Source organism: Macaca thibetana, chromosome 6 (genome assembly GCF_024542745.1).
Source record: "Macaca thibetana thibetana isolate TM-01 chromosome 6, ASM2454274v1, whole genome shotgun sequence".
NCBI classification, from domain to species: domain Eukaryota; kingdom Metazoa; phylum Chordata; class Mammalia; order Primates; family Cercopithecidae; genus Macaca; species Macaca thibetana.
This window is the reverse complement of record NC_065583.1, coordinates 27,178,796-27,195,857: the sequence shown is the minus strand read 5'-3', so window position 1 is coordinate 27,195,857 and position 17,062 is coordinate 27,178,796. Positions and strand designations below refer to the sequence as shown.

General features: G+C 44.1%; 1 protein-coding gene and 1 pseudogene across 1 annotated transcript in view; both read left to right on the top strand.

The window, feature by feature from the left end:
* Positions 1-17,062, top strand: part of LOC126956755 (ubiquitin-conjugating enzyme E2 L3-like) — a 1,010,865-nt gene that overhangs the window by 858,293 nt on the left and 135,510 nt on the right. The window lies entirely within an intron of this gene.
* LOC126956747 (vacuolar protein sorting-associated protein 37A-like) lies at positions 13,801-14,615 on the top strand (annotated as a pseudogene).

Genomic DNA, 17,062 nt, shown 5'->3' with positions numbered 1-17,062 from the left:
TGGAACGTGAAGCCCAGAGAGGATGAGCGATTTTCCTCGAGGTCCATCCAGTACGGCGTGGAAGAGTGGAATTCCACTCCCTGACAAGGGAATGAATGAAGTGTGGGGGGTTACATACAGGAGTGACGGGGACAAACGCCTGAGCCTGCTGGTTCCACCTGTGGGAGCTCAGCAGGGCTGTGGGCCCTGGAGGTGCATGGGGCGGGGTTGCAGGGAGGTCCTGGTTTCCTGCCCGAGGCAGGCTGGAAACCCCCCGATCTCCCCGGCGCCTGGCGCCAGCAGCGCTGGGGTAGGGCAGAGCAAGGAGCCGGAGGCACGCGGGGAGGGAGCGCTGGGCGCCCGCTGCTGCGGCGGTTCTGCGGGGTCCCGAGCTTCCCCAGCCTGGAGGCATTCTAGAGAGAGCGCAGGTAGAGAGTAATTATGCTGTGGAGAGAAGGACCTCAACACACAGTCCTCAATACACGCCCAGTCTTTGTCCTAATCTGAGTACAGTCTGCAACAGTGCCTCTCATAGCGGCACACTAGGCCCTCAGATTACACATACACAGGTACATGCACACGGGCTCACGAAACTTTGCCGCCATGCACAAAAGCCCGTATCTTCATAAGACGCCCAAAAGTATGTGTATTCTCACAGTAATATGCACAGCCACGGTACACACAGCATTCATGCATTCTTAGGATTTTACACATTGTCTCTCTGTCACCCACGGGGTACATACTCATCACACTTCAGATGTGTTACACCTAGGAGCCGCTCCCAATCCTCCACTCAGGCATGCACAGAGACCAAAGTCATATTGTAGAAACACATAAAACCTGAATACTACACGGATGCAGGGTTTTACACATAATCTCATGGTCACAATTAAAACCAGCCTGTATCTTTCTAAGATTCTCCACAATTGTATTCACAACACAAACTTCCAAAATCTCATTATACATTTTGTATATTCTCAGTGTCACCACTAAGCCTTCAGTGCACAAGTACACAGTCACAATTTCTACTACATATGCACAGGTGCTCACAAATAGAGGTTCTCACATGCTCACACATAATGCACATACAAATGTGTGGCCCACGCGCCTGCCCATATGAGTCCTAGTTGCTTTCATGATATTACACAGATCACTCAAGGTTGTATACACCCCCCATATATCTGGCCTGGTTAGCATGCTGGGGAATGCATTATCAGTACTGGGTGAGGAGTCCCAGTCCCATGACACCCCTTAAGGGCCCCTGAGACCACTCGGCAGCCCCCCATGGGTCTGAAAGAGCAGGGTGTATCCAGCTGCCAGTGACTTGGAAAGCACTGTTCCCCAACCTAGAGAAGGGATTCAGTGTCATTTTTCAAGCAGTACCCCCACCAGAAACTCAGCCCTAAGGGACCTCCTGAGGCTTGGGACTGGGCAGCCCCTGGCAGGATGACCTCAAGGGAGACCGCAGTACAACTAGGCTCTAGACTGCCTTCTTGGAGACCCCAAAAGGCTTTACTCTGGTCCGTGGAGAGCAGCAGAACTCCCGGGATGGTGGGGGACCTTGTAAGGTTGTTCTCTATCTCTGCCCCAGGCTATATTGTAAGAGGAGGTCTGAGACCTAGGATTTTGGCTAAAATTGCTTTAGGCTGACAGGCAAGAGATGTGACAGGCAAGAGTTCTGGCTTTCCCTAGCTAGCACCTCTTTGTTTCTTCCAGTTCAAGCTTCAGTTTCCCCATTTGCAGAAGAAGGGAATAGGATTGATAGTCTGGAATTCTGGAATTCCCAGCTCCCCACTATTGCAGGGATCCTGCCCTGGTTCCTCTTGGGACTTAGCGCTCAGCTCAGGGATCCCCACAGAAGGACTCTGCTTTCCTCTAGCCTACCTCAACAGACCAAGGACTAGCACTCCCAGGGTCCTAGTCCCACACTGCCCCTGTAGCCTCCTCTTAACCCACCTTGCTCACCTAAAGAGTGCCTTCAGGGGGATTGGCCTTCTTAGCACTTTTAAATGCAGGCTTCTCCGTTCTTCCCCCAGTTGTGGTAGTGAGAGCCGGCAGGAACTCTTCTTTACCCTGCTTTACAAAGTAGAGGGCTTACGCACATAAAGCACATTCCACCTCGCTGTGGAATTGGCCCATCTGGGTTAAAACTGGACATATCACTCCTCCCTGTGTGAAGCTTCTTTGCCTCCGTTTTCTCTTCTGTAAATTAGAGGATAATAATAACCTCTGTAGAGGGCTGGCGTAAGAGTAAGCACAAGGCTAGGCTCTTAGCACAGTGACGGTAAACCTGGATAAATGGTGGCTCTGTTTTTAGGAATATTAATTTCATAGGGGCGGAAATGGAATTACATGCCACCACATAACTACAAAGCTCTGGACGGGGAGAAGAGACCACAACACTGAATCCTCCTTGCAGGGCTCTGTTCTGACCTGGCCCAGCTGCTACTGACTGCCTTAGGGTCCTTGCCATTCCCTACACAACCCAGTCATCATAAGGCTGGAGATACAGAGACATCGCCAGGTGTAGGAATTGTGTTGCCAGAGACCCGAATCCCAGTTCCAGATTCCACCCTCCGCCCCCATGTCCCTCCCTAAATGACTTGGTGGGGGGTGCAGTCTTGCTACCTACGGTACTCAGTTCCCCCATCCATAACAGTGGGACAGCTGTACCCGGGCGATGCGAAGGTCCCTCAAGCCTGGACGTTCTGCAGTGGTGGGGTCTCGCTCTTGCCCTCGCCCCTATCCTACCCTCACCCCTATCCGCGCCCCCCGGACTGGCAGGCCTCTAGGAGCCCAGGCCGCGGCGCCTACCGCAAAACCTTCTCCCGCCGCAGTCCTGTGACCTTGACGCCACGGGCAATCCCCGCACCGGACCCCTTATCTAAATAGGGCAGTAAATCAAGGACCTGTCAGGCCCCGGGTAATTACAGGAACTCCATAAAAAGGACCCGGCCGGCCGCCTGTTTATATTAGCGCGGTGTAAAATATTCTCGCTGTCTTGGGGAATCGCGTCGCGCAGTAACGCGCCATAAATCAGCCCGCGGACCATTTACCCCGCAGCTTGAGCGCGCAAATCCCTTAAACATTTCTCTGCCATATCTAAAGAGGACCTAGGACTTTCCAATCTGGCCCAGCCTGCTCCCCGGGGTGGGGGACAGCCGGGGCAGGGAAGAGATAGGCACGGAGTAGATTGCTCCTGGGAGCTCCAAGGTTCTGTTTGCAGACGGGAAACGAGCCCAGAGAGGGGAAGGAACTTTCCTAAGGGCACACAGTCAATGAGTGGCAGACGCGCGTCTAGAGCCCAGATCTCCAGAAGGGACCTGGGGTGAACAGCAGTCTCTGTCTCCCCTTATTACCTTCTTTCCTGAGACGAGGGTGGTCTGGCCAGAGAGGGTCCAAGCAGGAAGTGACGTTCTTTATCTTTTGGCTAGGAGGTTCTTGCCATTGTGCACAGAATTACGTGTTAATGCTTTTCTGCGCAACGGTAGCCTCTGATTACTGGCAAAACACAGACCTAGAGGATGGAGAGAGACTTGCCCAAGGGCACACAGATAGAAATCGACGACCCTCCCCTGCTAAAATAATTCATTTTGCTTTCTCTCCTCCATACTCTTTCTTAAAGAAAAAACTGAGAGAGTGCCCGTACATACATGTGTGTGGCTGTGCGTATGTGTTGGGGAGAAGGGAGGCATTTGTGCTCGTTCTCAGGTCTGTAACAGGCCTCAAAAACACAAAATCTATTTAAGGTAAACCTGCTGCTGCTGCCCATTGTTCAATGAGTAACATAAATCAAGCTTATGGAAAAAGAATATTACATTTTCTAACCTCCCTCTGGGCTGGGACCTGAGGATTCAAGGGAGAATTAAACATGTATACGTTCCCCCCCACTTTTTCTGTCTTCCTCCCCCCATTCTCCTTCTCTTCCGAAGCCCGTAAATGACAATGTGTTTACATAAGTTTTTATGTCGTCTGAGCTTCGTCCCGGCTCCGTTTCCTCCTCTGTGTATTTTCCGCACAGAGAGATGTCTGCTTCGGGACGCGTTCAACCTAAACAGAACCCGGTCTGATTGGAAAATGTATTTATTTGAAAAATCGTAACTCACGGTTTTGGTGAAAACGGGCCCCCAAATTTATGGGATCGCTTGGGGCGCAGAGATTGTAAATCAAAAGGCACTGGACACCCCTCTCCCCTATCCCAGAAGCAGCTCGGTCAGGTTCTCCAGAACACCAGGAGACCCGTCTCCCCCGTCCACCCTGCGGCCCTCAGAGGCCCTCCCTTCTCCCATCCCTCACAGTGGTTAGTTGCACACTAGCAGGCAGGTGGATTTTATTCCGGTTTCTTTTACCCTGTCCCGTTGCTTTCAGGGCAATTTCATTCTGGTCAACTTCACAGCACTCAGTTCCAGACCGTCTGTTAACAGAGTTTTGCTATGCACCAGGCTGTTTTCGGCATATTGGGAGATTTTTTTGTTCTTCACTTGCTGGTCAGTTTCCTGGTGCTTGGTTCCTCCCTAGGTCGGGTCAGGCTGCTTGTAGCTGATCCCTAGCCCACTGATCAATTGCCTGCTGAGCTGTTTCATGCCAAGAGGCTTATCTCAGCTCAGTATCATGAAGGTCATTCTCACTGCCTGACTGTTGCATCCCTGATCAGGATAATTTTTTTCCTTTCCCAGTCTAATCTGAATTCCATAGCGAAGACTGAATCAATCCACTTTACCTATCTCCTGGATCGTCTTGCCAGTGAAAGCCAGCTGATGACTGGGGAAAGGCTAGAGCCGGGATGGTGTATCCAAGGACAGATGCTGCTGGCTACCAGGTGGGGAGTCTTCGCCAGGGACACGACCAGCAGAGCTGGATGCAGGGACACTCCATGAGCAAACATTGAGTCTACTTTCTCCCGGAATATAGGACTGAGCCATATTTCTGTCTTAAGGATCATGCACTTCTTTGGCATGGGGTACAATGCAAGCTGTCCACTCCAGGCTTGTCCACCTAAGACCTGCTATCTCAGGGACAGGGTTTGGAGATTCATTCAAAACTTCTGTGCTCTTTTCTCCAAACAGAGCATGCGGGTGCCAAGAGGTTCTGAAGTCTGCCGGAGCGTAAGCGTTACTAGCAATGGGTCGTGGGGATCATCCGCGGCTGGCTACACTTAAGGTGAAACACTGGGCTCCTCAACCCTTTCCTTCTGCTCACAGGCTTTCAGAAAGAGTCCGTATGCACGAAACAACTGTATCATTATTAGCCTTATTATTTTAAACGGGGCCAGGCCACATCCATCATCTTTCCCATAATGGTCAATTGTAAACACACTTTAAAAGAGAAAAACAAAAAAAGGATTTAATGTTGACACTGGGAAAATGCTTAGCTCTGGCATTGCTGAGGAATTGGCAGGCTCTCTGGTCCTTTGGGAGAGAAGTTAAGTGCTCTGAGAGTATTTTTGCTTTTTCCATTGAATTTCTAAATCCCTCAGGAGACTCCTTTGTCTGTTCAGTTTAATGAGGGAAGCCCTTCGTTAAAAAGTCAAGAATGGACAGAAGAGCCTTGACAATGGAAAGGAGACGGGAGTGGAGTTAGTACACTGCAAACTTGGTAAACTGTCCTGATCCTCTTGATTACCATGGTCAGTCTTACCGGCACCTTTCTGGATTTCAGCCTCTTTCTGCCTTACGACTTCTGTGCTGCAGCTGAATTTTGCCCTGGAAGGGAGAGGTGTAAAGAGAAGTGAACGACAGAAAAAACAGAAATTAGGAAAAAAAATGGCGAGTCATGAATGGTGACTGAAGAAACGGGAGCACACTTTGGTTTTCACTTCATTATCAACTATTAGAGCAAGTTCCCTTCCAGAACGCCTGGGTTTGAGCACCTCTTCCCAGTGTGAACACTGCTCTCTAGCCACATGGACACTCCCAACACCTCACCCACACACACCAGAGGATACAAGATTGTCCTCATTAGCTTCCTAAAACTCACCCAGAGCATGGCTCAAAGAACAAGAAGTCATAGTGGAACCCAGCCTCAAACTCAAACCAACTGTTGGCGGTTATTAAGTTCATTTTCATCCATACAAGCAAGGCCCCAAAAAAGTCTATTTAAAAAAAAAAAAAAAAAGGTGGCAGGAGAAGAGAGAACAGAAAGTAAAGCCCCAGAAACCAGACCAGAAATTAATGTAATTACCTCTTCTCCCCTGCCATAAATTCCGCAGAGGAAATCAAATCTTTCTGTGCATGTGTATAAAAACCAATCAGTCTATGGAGCTCGCCAAAACCCATTACGTCTCAAACTGGGTATTCTAATTGAATGAATCTGAATGTGCCAGTCGACCAGGCATCAATGGATCCAGGTTTTTCCAAGGGCGTTTGCCACAGAGCCAGAGAGGATAAACATTGTTGGAACCACACACTAATCAGCTTGCTTGCCGAAGGGACCCTCTGAGCCTGGAGGAGATCTATGGAGCCTGGGTGCTGGCAGATGCATCCTAACATTTTGCGTCAGATTGTAATGGAATATTTCTCATAAACAGCCAAGTGTCTCTCCCAGCCATTCAACTGACATGTTTTTTGTTGTTTAACTTCAGATCTGACAGATGATGATAACCTGGAAAAAAGAGAGGTTACAAAATGCTGAGGGCTGTGGGGCTGGGCAGTGTAAAGGGCGCCTGCTCAAGAATTAGGACAGGGCTGTGATTTGTAGGGCCCGGAAAAGACTGTTATGCAACGCACAGCAAGCAGGATGGCTGGGAGAGGGGCCTGGAAAGCAAGTGGGAGGGGAGAAGTGCTCAGCCACAAGAGCTCTGGGCTGCTTGCTTCACGGAAATATGCCACTTGTATTGCATTTCATTTTGTGAGATGGAGAATGCGCCCTCCCCCTCACCACTCTCCCCAGGCTCTCAGTGCTCTCCTTTCTCATGGGCACACTGATTTATAGCACCTGTTAAAAACACATAATGAATGCAATTAGCTGTGGCACTAGAGAGAAAAAAGGTAGGAGTTGGCTTTATTCTAATAAAAGATAAATGTGTTTGTTTTCATTAACTTCATTCATTAATTTAAATTTCTGGGGCCAGTTTTAAATCGTTGCTGCTTTCTTTGCCATTAGCCTAATAGGTGCTAGTTCTCCAACTTTAGTGGGTGTCACAATCCCTTTGGGGAACATGTTTCAAATGCAGGGAACCCCTGTAGGTGAGGAGTGAGCATGAGATCTGCGTTTTCAAGAAAGCTCAGTAGCAGATTCTGATGCAGGAACCATGCCTCTGAGAATGCAATTTATATAGATATAGTAGGTACTCAGGAGTAATCTATTTATCAAAGAAAATTCGTTTCCTTGTTAGCTGTGGGATTCTATCCAAGTTAGTATACATATATAGTTAAATATGATACATGTCTATTATGGAAAAATTACAAAATATAGAGAAACATAGGAAGGAAATAAATATTTCCTTGATCTTTACAAGCTATTTACATTTTCTGGGCTGTAGTTTTCCAGTTTTCTCTGCCAAAGCCTAGGGATTCTTAGAAGGAGCAGCTCTATCTTCACTATCCTACCTCTACCACCCAGCACCTATCTGGCACATAGTAGGGTCTACAAAAGTATTTGATGAAGGAAACAGTTGTTAAGTGACACTGAGATTAGATGACCTCTAAAGTCACCATCAGCCCTAATACTCTATTTTTCATTCTCTGCTCTAAGAAAAAATATATAATTGCACAAACTCAGATATATTTGTCACTTGGATGCCTGACATTCAAACATGTATATGTTTTTTCTCTTTGTCTTGTCACTTGATCTGACAGCTTTCTGCCTGCTCTATCTGATAATAGTTTAGGGTTGTCCTTGCCTGAGGCAGCCCAGCTATCAGCATGGGTTGGAACTGAGTGGGGCAGTCCGCACCTTGTACCGAACAGAACAGTCTGAGTTAGTTTTTTCAGGCTCCAGCAAAATTGCAGACAGAACCAGAAACCAAATAGTTGGGCTTTTTCAGTTCACAAATGTGTAATTCTTTCCCGAAACCTTGAAGCAGACCACTTCCCTCCCTCTCACCCTGCCTCACAGGGAGGGCCCAAAAAAATGATTGCTGGTTAAGGTCTTCCTATGTGTGGTACACTTTACACACATTTCTCATTTCATCATCACAGCAACACTTTTACTGCTGTTTTACAGATATAGAGTTAATGCTCAAGTTTCCTCAACTAGGACATTGGAGAAATAGGATTCAAACCCAAGTCTCCCTGACTTTAAAGTCCTTGCTTTCAACCACTACAATTAAAGGGGTGCGTGTGTGTGTGTGTGTGTGTGTGTGTGTGTGTAAGGTGGGAGTAATTAAAATGCTAAAAATGTTTTAAATTCTCCAACAATATCACAACAGTAATTAATTACAATAAATAACTTTTTTTTTTTTTTTGAGATGGAGTCTTGCTCTGTCACTCAGGCTGGAGCACAGTGGCATGATCTCGGCTCATGGCAACCTTCGCCTCCGGGGTTCATGCAATTCTCCTGTCTCAGCCTCCCAAGTAACTGGATTACAGGCACGCACCACCACACCCAGCTAATATTTGTATTTTTAGTAGAGACAGAGTTTCGCCATGTTGGCCAGACTGGTCTCTAACTCCTGCCCTCAGGCTATCCCCCCGGCCTCAGCCTCCCAAAGTGCTCAGATTACAGGCGTGAGCCACGGCACCCAGCCAATAACAATTCTTTATTATATATTGTTATTATTTATTGTATTTATTCACAATAGTTTATTGTAAATATGTTATTATAAATCGCAATAATAATTAAGGAAGAATATGAACCCACCACCAAACAATGTGCTCTGTTTTATTCCTTCACCACAAACACTGTATCCTAAGAATTATTTTTGCAGCTGGCACAGTGCTCAAGCCAGTGATCCCAGCACTTTGGGAGGCTGAGGTAGGAGGACAGCTTGAACCCAGGAGGTCAAGGTTGCAGTGAGCTATGATCACATGTGACAGAGTAAGGCACTGTCTCAAAAAAAAACAACCCCTCTCTGTTACATGAGCTCATGTTTATCAGTTTTAATAGTGGCATCAGGTGCTCATCAGGTTACATCTATCTGACTTCTCACAATAAGGTTATAAACCCCACAAAGAGAGGAGCCGAATCTGTTCTACTCATTGATGTATACCCAGCACCTAGCACAGTACTTGCACAAAGAAATCATTCAATAAATGTTTGTTGAATAAATGAATACAAACAATTCTGGGGAGATGCTACTGGCAACATGGTCACCCAGGTGTCAGTCATGTAATATAACCCTGCCACTCAGTGGGTGCTTAGGAAGATTTGGTGGAAGCACTAATCTTTTAGGAGGAGAGATGGGATGTAAATAGATGCTTAATACACATACTCACTGCTTGATCATTGTAAATACATTTTTTGGTAGTGGCTTTATTGAGGTATAATTTACATCAAATCCATACGTTTCCAATAAACTTTTTATTTTGTAACAATTCTATACAGAAAAGTTGGAAAGATAGTACAGAAAGTTCCTGTATAAATGTCACCCTTCAGTTTCTCCTAAGGTCATCTTCTTACACAAACAAGGTGTGTTTATCATAACTAAGATACTAACATTAATACATTACTATTAAACTAAACTTTAGACCTCATTCAGATGTCACCAGATTTTTCTTTTATGTTCCTTTTCTGTGCAAGGAAGCAATCCAGGAGACCATTTTACATTGAGCACAATTATGTTTGCCAGGCTGATTCTACCATGATTTACCTTTGACCAGCTGATTTTTTTTTTTTCAATTATCAGCTTCAGGAATTTAAAAAAAAAAAGTTTCACCCAAATTAGCAAAACGGAACCAAAACAGATTCTCCACTTTAGTTGAGAACCACTTCCTTGCTGCCTCCTTCATAAGGGAAGGCCATGCTTTCTTTTCTCTGCTTTGTGCGCCCTCATTATGTGCCCCAAGTTACACCCCAGGGACCCAGTGTTTTACAGGTTTGTGCGAACCTAAGTCATCTGTAAGGTCCTAAGTCGTGTGCCTACTGCCAACGCTATCACTGCTCAGAGTCAGTCCTCAGCCAAGTTTTTTGGGATGATTTGAGGTTTGCATCCAGTCTTGGATTCCAGAAATCATACTTTGCACCTATTCCCATGTGTATTTTTAGAGTGAACTTGTTGGGAGAAAATGGATATGATCTAATGTTAAGTAAAAGAGCAGCACACAAAATTCAACACACTGGGCTGTAACAGCTCTGTCAAAATACGCGTAGGAAACAAAGAAGATGCCCAAAGCAATGTTGTTATATTAGGGTGGCAGGATTATGGTTAATATTTTTGTCTTGCCTACATTTTCCAAACTTATTGTCATATTGCATTTTGCTTTTTATGATGAAAATTTTTATAATTAAAAAATAAATTTATACTCAAACTAAATATACAACTTAAAATATAAGTCCTTTGAAAGGAGATAGTCACTGAGGAAAAGTTACCAGGACAAGGAAATAAGTGCTGGCGACAACAGCATTTATTTGGTAATTAATGTTCAATAAATGTTTGTTGAATGAATGCATTAAGTAATTTACAGGGATCATCTCATTCAATCCCCGAAAGTACTTCAGGAGAAAGTGCAGTTATTACCCCCATTTTGCAGGTAAAGTAACTGAGGCACAGAGAATTTACATAACTTGTGCAAGCTTTCCCAGCTGGTAGGAGACAGAGCTGCAACTTGAACCCATTGAGTCTCCAAACAGTTACAAAAGGATGGAAAAAGAGGAAGAGAGTAAAGAAGGAAAGACATGAGAAAAAATGGTTTCATCGGTAAGAACAGACCAGTGAAATGAATGTCTGAGATGCTTCACCTACAGGACTAGTCAAAGATGCAGAATCTTGGCCCCATCTCACACCTATTGAACCAGAATCTGCATTTAAAAACATTCTAAGGGACTCATATGCACATTCAAGTTTGAGAAGCCAAGACAGTTAATATGAAATTTGGGAAAAATAATTTACACATACACATGCACACACAAATATATATAATATATATATTTACTAGTATTTATCACATATATACATATATATATATGTGTGTGTATATATATATATTTACTTGTATTTGAGCTGGTACTACCTTGCTAAGAAATTGGGGCATAGCTGCATAAATCAGTGTTCTTCAAAGTGCAAGCGATGGCTGTTTTGTGAATCGTGAAAGCATCTTAACGGATTTCAATCAGAAACCCAAAAAATATATATATATATATAAATTATCAGAGTGCATCTTATGAAGAAAGGGTATGTTATTGCATGAAACTTTTATTTCAAGTGTGTGTGGGGGTGGTGAGTGTACTGGCTCTTGAAGTAAAATGTCTACCTCCTGTCCTCTCCATCAGAAAAGTTGTGACTGGTCTTCATACCATGGCCAGAGGCAGCCATGAGGTGTTTTTTTGTTTGTTTGTGTTTTGTTTTTTGTTTTTGAAATGGAGTCTCGCTCTGTCACCCAGGCTGAAGTGGAATGGCCCAATCTCGGCTCACTGCAACCCCCAACTCCCAGGTTCAAACGATTCTCCTGCCTCAGCTTTCCGAGTAGCTTGGATTACAGGCGCCTGCTACCACGTCTGGCTATTTTTGTTTTTTCAGTAGAGACAGGGTTTCACCATGTTGGCCAGGCTGGTCTCGAACTCCTAACCTCAGGTGATCTGCCTGCCTGGGCCTCCCAAAGTGCTGGGATTACAGGCATAAACCGTGAGATTCTGAGCTGACATTTATAAGCGTGGTGGATCTCTTTCCTACATCTGATAGATTTAGAAACTCTGAATGAAATCAGAATTGGGTGGGGAAGGAGGGTGAATATCTCAGAAATTATCCAGCCCAGGCACTTCCCTGTCCAGGTGCAGAAACAGTCCCAGAGAGGAGAGGGATTTGCCCAAGGGCACACAGCAAAACTGGGACTTTGGAGAGAGGAGCGTAACAATGTCAAGTCTTTCATTCCTTTTTTGTCTCAACCATGAAAGTCTTGGGGGCCGGGGGGACCTGGCCTGGAGGCCAGGCAGCCCGGGGGACATGACTCTGGAATGTGTTGGGGAAACAAGATGCCTTCTCCTCCAGACCTGACAAGCCAACAGGACTAGGTGTGGCAAGAAAGGGCTCTGGTTATCTGCCTCCCCTCTCTGTTTCGTTTGGTCTGTCAACTCCTGCAGCAAAGTGCCCCAAACGTGTGACGCTTGATAAAGATGGGAAGGTAAGAGGGTGAAGGTAGTGGAACAACAGGGACCAGAGCTTGAGAGGTGTCCCAGGACCTCTGTCTCTGTTTCCTCCAAGAGTCTGGGAAGCCAGCAGGATACCCCTCTCTCCTTTACAGCCTCCCCCCACACTCGGTGATTGTGGCCAAAACCCTTCACTTCTCTGGGCAGTTGTGTCTTCTTCATTTCAAGATGGGACAGGTTAAACCCTTAATACTTAGATCCTCAATCAGAGGATTTCAACTTTGAAAAAGAAGTCTACCATCTTATTCTTCCCTTTGTATTATTTTTTTAATTCAAAAAGTAATATGGGCTGGGCCTGGTGGCTCATGTCTGTAATCCTAGCACTTTGTGAGGCCGAGGCAGGAGAATTGCTTGGGCCCAGGAGTTGGAGACCAGCCTGGGCAACACAGGGAGGCCTCATCTTTACAAATAATAATGATAATAATAATAATAAGCTGGGCGTGGTGGTGTGCCCTTGTAGTCCCAGCTACTTGGGAGGCTGAGGTAAGAGGATTGCTTGAGCCCAGGAGGTTGAGTCTGCAGTGAGCTGTGACTGCACCACTACACTCCAGCCTGGTTGACAGAGTAAGACTCTCTCTCAAACAATTTTTTTAAAAAAGTAATACGAGAACTTGAGAAAGAAGAAACCATCCATAATCTTTCTAACCCCAAATAACTGTTAACATTAGGATGCGCATGTTGCCAAAATGGGGTCAGAATCTATTCTGTTTTCCTTTCCTCACTTAGCGATGGGTGGCCGGCGTTTTTTTTTTTTTTTTTTTTTTTTTTTTTTAGGGGTGGGGCTGTCAATGAATATTATTTACTTCATATTACGTAGATATTTGATGATAATTATTGATTATTGTTAGGTTTTCTAAAGGTGTGATAATGACATTGTACCCTTGCTTTTTTAAGAGTCCTTTGAGAGTCGGCGTCAGGGGCGGTGGAGCGCGGGGCGGTCAGGCTGCCCGGCTGGCCGGCGTGGGCGTCCGGGCGGTGAAGGTGGGACTGCCTGTTCTGGGCAGCAGGTTCCCCTCTCCAGCTGCCTGCCGTTCATAGCATGTCCCCCGGAACCCGAGGAGCGCAGGCAGGCCTGACTTAGAGAAGACGCGATCCTCAGCGCTTGGGCCACGGAAGTCCCAGCCCGCTCCTCTGTCGCAGAACCGCTGGGCCGAGCCCCTGGGAGAAGCAGGCCAGAGCCTTCCAGAGCCTCGGCCCGGGGACGGAGGAGGATGACTGGCTCTTTCCCCTGACCAAGAGCGCCTCCTCCTCCGCAGCCGGGTTCCCGGTGGCCTTACCAGCCTCCAGCAGCAGAAGCAACGCCTGATTGAGTCCCTCTGGAACTCACACTCCAGTATAGCTAAAATAAAGAAAGATGTGGAATACAGATTGCCATTCACCATAAACAACCTGACAATTAACCTATATTGCTTCTTCCACAATTTCCTGAGGAAAAACCAGTGATCAGTGTTTATCCACCAATACAACATCACTTAATGGATAAACAAGGAGTGTACGTTACCTCTCCATTAGTGAACAATTTTACAATGCAATCAGATCTTGGAAAAATTATTCAGAGTCTGTTGGATGAGTTTTGGAAGAATCCTCCAGTTTTAGCTCCTACTGACTGCAACAGCATTTCCTTACCTACACAGTAACCCAAGTGGGATGCCTCCTTGTGCTTCTCAAGGTTTTCCATTTCTTTTTCCATATCCCCCAGAAGGAACAAACAGGAGTATCACTTCTTTATCTGTTGCTAACACTGTTTCTTCTTCAACAACAAGCCATACCACAGCCAAGCCTGCCGCTCCTTCAGTTGGCGTCCTTTCAAATCTGCCATTACCTGTTTCCACAGCAGATGCTGCAACATTGACAAGCCAAAATGGTTTTGGTTACAAGATGCCAGATGTCCCTGATGCATTTCCAGAACTCTCAGAACTAAGTGTGTCACAACTCACAGATATGAATGAACAAGAGGAGGTATTACTAGACAGTTTTTGACTTTGCCTCAACTAAAACAAATTATTACTGACAAAGATGACTTAGTAAAAAGTACTCAGGAACTAGCAAGAAAAAAAATCTCCTTTTGGATCCCAGCTTGGGAACCAAAAGGCAAACTGTTTTAGATAAGTATGAATTACTTAAATGAAGTCTGCTTTCGAAAAGAAGATGCAAAGGCAGTGTGAACTTGTGAGAGCTGTAGTACAAGTGCCCTACAGGCAAGACTGAAAGCTGCACATGAAGCTGGGGAAGAACCTGATAATATTGCGGAAGACTTCGTGGAGGGAAAAATGGAAATAAACTATTTTCTCAGTAGCTTCACGGAAAAGAGAACAATTTGCTACTGTAGAAGAGCCAAGAAAGAGAAACTTCAGCAGGCAATAGCAATGCATAGCCAATGCCATGCTCCAATATAGACATACATTGCCAAACCGAAGAAATCAAAGCCACTTCCTCATTATTAGGCAACAAAGTTTCTAAGAGTGGGTAGCTACAAGAATGGCATGTAGTGAGTTATGTTATAAAAATGTGAAAGACATTACCACTATATCCTAAGTATTTATCATTTTAGCATACAGTATATGGCAGAAAATGAATAAACATTCCTTGTACTTAATCTGGGAACTGCTCAGCAGAGAATGTTCAAATTTTATATTCTAAAAGAATTTACATTAACAGAGTACTTTCATATCACAGTTCTCTAGTATATTCTTTTTTTGAGACAGAGCCCAGGCTGGAGTGCAGTGGCACGATCTCAGCTCATCACAACCTCCGCCTCCCAGGTTCAATCTATTCTCCTGCCTCAGCCTCCCACATAGCTGGGATTACAGGCATGCACCACCATGCCTGGCTAATTTTGTGTTTTTAGTAAAGAGGGGGTTTCTCCATGTTGGTCAGGCTGGTCTCGAACTCCTGACCTCAGGTGATCCACCCGCTTTGGCCTCCCAAAGTGCTGGGATTACAGGCGAGAGCCATTGCGCCTGGCCATAGATTCTATTTCTAAATATGATGAACACAATTACAGTTTTTCATTTATATATATTGCCACACTCCCTCCAAATCTTTCATACTAGAGAGATCAGCAATGTTCCTTTCTTGCCTTTTCTCTTTACTTTGTTCTAATTTCAGCAAAATGTAATACATTCTCCTATAAAAAATTTACATATTCAAAATATTGATGTAAATTGTAAAGTTTAAATTCATTCTTTTACGTTCTAGAATGTACTAGTATATTAAAACCATACAACGTGAATATCATTTATCTCTGTTCAAACATGGCAACTTTTCTCCACTAAGTTTCATTTAGGTCACCTAGTGAGGTCTTTTTTTTACTCATAAGACAAGGGAGTGAATCTCCCTCAAATGTGCATTTTAATAAAACAAAACCCTTTTCAGAGCTTTCAGCAGTCAGTGGTCATGAGATGTAATTAATCTTAATTAAACCATAATAGTCAGTTATATAATTTCTAAAATGAGAGATTACAAAACCTATTCCCTTCATTAAACAGACATGACAACCAAATACTCTGGTTCTTCACTGGATTTTCCCTACAGATGTTTTACCCTACTAACTTTGTAGTGTTATACTTTGATATCAGGCTGGTGGTTGGCCTGCACTGTCAGTAGTGTAGTCTCTAGAATAGTAATAACAGGTTGTTATTACAAGAAAGCTAATACTTAAATTCACATATATAACCAGGAGAATGAATGTTGCTTCTACCTTCTTAGGTATTAAATCAGTGTTAGAGAAAAAGTGAGATATAAGTTTTAGCATTTGTAAACAATGAGGAGAAACAGACTAGATCTCAGAGAAAGGCAACAAAATTATTCTAACAATTCAAAATATATTATCTAAGGAAAAGTTAAAGTGATGATTATTCCTGAAAGACAAGCTTAAGCAATTAAAAACTCCTTAGGAATATATCTATTAACCGAAAAGGGTGCATCTCAACAACGTTCCTGTTTTTAGAAATATGGATAAGAGGGTCAGAAAGGAAGATAGTGTCAAATGCTTTAGAAAACACGAAATATGCGTCTGGAAGTTAACTAAAAGATTCATGATGATTACAGATGTGAGGCAAAGGAGTCGACGCTTTTTGAGAGATGCATCCTATGACAAGGAAGATATATACTGATACCTTCAGGTAATGACAGACGCAATTGCTCTGCAGTGAACATAATTTTCATAGTCTAGGATGAGCTTCAAAATGGTGAATAATTTTCCTTATATTTGATAAACGAAATGACTACGTCCTCTTCAATATCTAAGAAATTAAGAGCTGGACACTTTTTTCCCTTTTCATAGCTGCATTAAAATAGTTCTCAATGACGGAAAAAAAGAGCCATTTTAGAGATATATTCTGAGCTGTTTCTAAGTAAAATGATATCTGGGATTCCCTTCAAAATAATACAGGAGAGGGAATTGGGTGGGAGTAGAATAAACAAGATTGGCCATGAATTGATAATTGTTGATACTCTTTCATGTACCTTTTAAAATATAAGGTTTTTTCAATATTCTTCTCTAATAGTAGTTTTTAGCCTATTTTGGTCACAGAGCCCTTTGAAAATCTTAAGTCAGCTATGGATCCACTTCTGTACAAATCCACCTTTCACAATTTTAGGAGGCTCTGTCCCCTGAAACCCATTGCTGTATCACAGGTTAAGACCTCCTAACCTATAACATAATCTCCTTTTCTAAAGTTTGAATAGTATTTTTCAAATAGATACATCATAATTCACTTGACTAATCCCCTTATTGCTGGGAATTTTTATTAAATTATTATTAATAATATATATTACATGTTTTTGCATACATATTCTTTAGGGCAAATTCCTAATAGTACCAAAAGATATGCTCATTTTA